The sequence below is a fragment of the Nerophis lumbriciformis genome, linkage group LG11 (genome assembly GCF_033978685.3).
Source record: "Nerophis lumbriciformis linkage group LG11, RoL_Nlum_v2.1, whole genome shotgun sequence".
Classification (NCBI taxonomy): domain Eukaryota; kingdom Metazoa; phylum Chordata; class Actinopteri; order Syngnathiformes; family Syngnathidae; genus Nerophis; species Nerophis lumbriciformis.
Window position 1 is genome coordinate 19,103,328 of NC_084558.2, and position 4,458 is coordinate 19,107,785.

General features: G+C 33.2%; 1 long non-coding RNA gene across 1 annotated transcript in view; it reads left to right on the forward strand.

Annotated features, from left to right (window-relative positions):
* LOC133610071 (uncharacterized) overlaps positions 1–4,180 on the forward strand; it is a 32,785-nt gene extending 28,605 nt beyond the window's left edge. Inside the window, exon 3 of the long non-coding RNA XR_009815832.1 lies at positions 3,802–4,180. This is a non-coding gene — a long non-coding RNA (uncharacterized lncRNA). The remainder of the gene's footprint in view (positions 1–3,801) is intronic.
* The last annotated feature ends 278 nt before the right edge of the window (positions 4,181–4,458 follow it).

Here is a 4,458-nt window from a genome sequence, read left to right on the forward strand (position 1 = left end):
CTATTTGCTGACGACACAAATATATTCTACAGTAGTAATGACTATAATGAGCTCATAAATACAGTAAACACAGAACTAAACATAGTAAAAAAAATGGATGGACACAAATAAATTATCTTTGAATATATATATATATATATATATATATATATATATATATATATATATATATATATATATATATATATATATATATATATATATATATATATATATATATATATACATACATTTATATATGCAGTATATAATTTATATTTATTTATTTTGCCGTTTTTGTTCACATGTTAAAGGTGTTTTAATGAATATACATGCATGTTTAACATATAGATTTCTTTCTTTCATGAAGACAAGAATATAAGTTGGTGTATTACCTGATTCTGATGACTTGCATTGATTGGAATCAGACAGCAGTGCTGATAATGTCCACGTTTTCAAATGGAGGAGAAAAAAAGTTGCTCCTTTCTGTCTAATATCACATATACATATATATATATATATATATATAATATGTGTGTGTATGTATATGTATATATGAGGTAGATCACCTCGACTTGGTCATTTAAAAAGTAGCTCGCCTGCTGAAAAAGTGTGGGCACCCCTGGCTTACGTGAACTCATTGTCAAATTTGAGGAAGCACATCGCGGTAAGTAACGTTAGTAGATATTTTGGCTGTCACCGTAGGCTGATGTTAGCTTCCCTGCTATGAATCACTGTCAAATGTACATCGTGTGGGGACATTTATTAACGCACTGCAGGCTCACACACACACACACACACACACACACACACACACACACACACACAAACACACACACACACACACACACACACACACACACACACGCATGCATAGAAACACCAATCAGAAGTGCACAGTGTGTTTACCATGAATTGATTAACGTTGAAAAACTTATTGGGGTGTTACCATTTAGTGGTCAATTGTACGGAATATGTACTGTACTGTGCAATATACTAATACAAGTTTCAATCAATCAATCAATCAATGCCTACTGAGCCTATGGTGCTGTTAAGTTATTGTGGCTCAATTTGCCTTAATTTTATTTTATTTTAATGTATTATTATTTAATATACATATATTTTTGTTTTAGTTGCTTAAGAGATATTCCTGGCTCTGAATTTGCTCATTGCTATTTTTATGTTTTTGTGCATTATTTGTTGCCGTCATCATTAAACGAACAGGTTACTCATCAGTTACTCAGTACTTGAGTAGTTTTTTCACAACATACTTCTTACTTTTACTCAAGTAAATATTTGGGTGACTACTCCTTACTTTTACTTGAGTAATAAATCTCTAAAGTAACAGTACTCTTACTTGAGTACAATTTCTGGCTACAGTTGTCACGGTTGTCAATCATCTAAGGACTAGATGTGGGAGCCAGTACTCAGTGGCCAGACAGAGGAAGTGAAACTACAAATTAAGAGAACTGGACAGGAACTTAAACACCACACAAACTGGAAAGAACAACACAAGTCCAAATCGATCACAAGAGTGTGACACTATTATAATTACTGTAGGTCCCACTGCATTAATCACTAATGTAAGTTATATCAATTACTACTGTAGGTTGTTTTAGTTACTACTGTAGGTTAATTTATTATTACTGTTGGTTATTTTAATTACTACTGCAGGTTGTTTGATTATTACTGTAAGTTTTACTGCAGTAATTATTAATGTAAAATATATAAATTACCACTGCAGGTTATTTTATTATTACTGTAGGTTCTACTGCATTAATCACTAATGTAAGTTATATCAATTACTACTGTAGGTTATTTCATTACTGTAGGTTCTACTGTCTAAATTATTAATGTAAGTTATATCATTACTAATGTCGTTTTTAATGTATTAATCAGGTTCAACTGTATTCATTACTACCGTGATTTATATCATTGTATTCATTACTAATATAAGTGATATAAATTAATACTTAAGAGCATTTTAATTACTACTGTATGTTATTTTATTATTAATGTAGGTTCTACTGTATAAATTATTAATGTAAGTTATATCAATTACTAATGTAGTTTCTAATGGAATAATTCAGTTCACTGTTTTCATTATTACTATAGGTTCTATTATTATTCACTACGGCAGGTTCTGTTATTTCCTACTGTAGATTCTATTATTTGCTACTATACTGTAATTTCTATCATTCACTACTGTAGATTCTATTATTTGCTACTGTACAGTAAGTTCTATCATTCACTACTGTAGATTATATTATTTGCTACTATACAGTAAGTTCTATCATTCAATACTGTAGGTTCTATTATTCACTAGAGTAGGTAATGTTATTCATTATTTTCTACTCTATGTTCTACTGTATTCATTAATCCTGAAGGTTTTATTATCCTCATAGTAGCTTCTATTAATTAAGTATTAATTACTGTACTGCAAGTTATATTAATTACTATTGTAAGTTTAACTGTATCAATTACTACTGTAGGTTTTATTGTATTAATTAAAACTCTAGGTTCTTTTGAATGTAAACAGGGGTGATCGATACAAATCGACAGTAACCATAGCAACTAGAATCAGTCTACAAGGATTAGATCAATATTTTTTTTACTTTCACAAAATATTTTGTTATTGTTTATGAACCAGGAAATAATTTCACGGACTTTTAGTACAAAAACCGTGAGATTTAAATCAAAGCTAATAGTAGTTATTTGCACTATTGACCTTATGTGTTCCCAAAATATTCATCCGTCCATCCATTTTCTACCGCTTGTCCCTTTTGGGCTCGCAGGGGGTGCTGCAGCCTATCTCAGCTGCATTCGGGCGGAAGGCGGGGTGCACCCTGGACAAGTCGCCACCTCATCACAGGGCCAACACAGATAGACAGACAAAATATTGAATGTGATGAAAGTGAATTAGAAAATAATTTAAATATTTAATTGATATTTTTTACACCACCATCCCTTGATTAAAAATAATTATAACATTAAAAAAAATTGCATTATTCAATAATACTAAAAGTTTAAGTGTGAACATCGGTATGATATAATACAGCCCCTGTAACTACTTGGTATTGGATCGATACCCAAATTGATAGTATCGCCTAAAACTAATGTAAAGTATCCAAACAGAATAATTAGTGCTTATTACATATTAACAGATGTGTAGATTGAATCATGTTACAACAGAAAGTAACCAGATATTAACAGTAGATTAGCAAGTAGATTGATAATGGTTTTGAGAAAATAATACAACCGGAAATGAGGCAATATATTACAGCATAGGTCAGCAGCCCAATTAGGAGCCGCTTTGAAATGGTTGTATTATCATTTATAAACCAAACAGAATTTTGTGATCTATATCGTTATTGCAGGAGGCTGCAATATATAGATTTTAGGCCATATCACATATACTGTACGTGTAGTTTTCATGCATACGTTCTGATATAAATGTTACTTTTAGAGATGAATCGTTTGGTTTTCTGTCCTCCTTTACATGCACCGATCCATCTACGGTCATGTCAGCCATGTCCTGAGTGGCAGCAAAGCTCTAGAAGGATGTTGTGATGAATCTGCCTATTAATCAGACTTGTCAGGACGGGAATGAACTATTGGCCTTTAATGACCAATAAATACAGGTTAGCAGGACAGGGGTTGGACCGAGGTCAGCGTTTGTGTGTGCATGTGTACACTCGGCCATCATTGTAAACATAAATCACATATGCACTGCAATAAGACACATTTATAATCATTTTTAATGTCCTTTTTAAAAATGTGAAGAAACCGATTCTTTGTTTTCTTTTCTGACTGGTTTTCCAGCTGGATCCATCAGCGGCCCGTCCTCCTCATCTCATCTGTCGGCGTCTGTCTCCGCGAGACAGCGGTCACCTTTTAGCCCGGGGAACGGCTCGGCCCTCAGTCCCACCTCCCACCGAGACAACGGGGTCAAAACCAATCCAACCCAGGAAGTGATTTTACGCCCTTCACACATGTGATGAGCTCTTAAAGTGCAGTGTTTGGACGGTGGGGAGGATGGAAAATTAAGAGACCTCACAACAAGTTCCCACCCTTTAATGAAGATCCATCTCTCCTATCTTCTCGCATCACCATGACAATACTGAATATTACAAATAAAACTAAGAGGTATTTTAAGTTCACTTTATTCAACTAGAACCAATATGTCATTTAAAAAGAATGAAAGGAGCCAAAAGATGTCTTCAATAAAATGATAATTTTCAGAGTTATGCATGTTTACTTTTACTTTGAGATCATTATGTGAAACAAACAAACAAACAATAAAACAACTTAATTCAGCAGCATTACAAAGAAGGTTTAAAAGCCTACTGAAACCCACTACTACCGACCACGCAGTCTGATAGTTTATATATCAATGATGAAATCTTAACATTGCAACTTACTAAAGTGCAATTTTAAATTTCGCGCGACATATCCTGCTGAAAACGTCTCGGTATGATG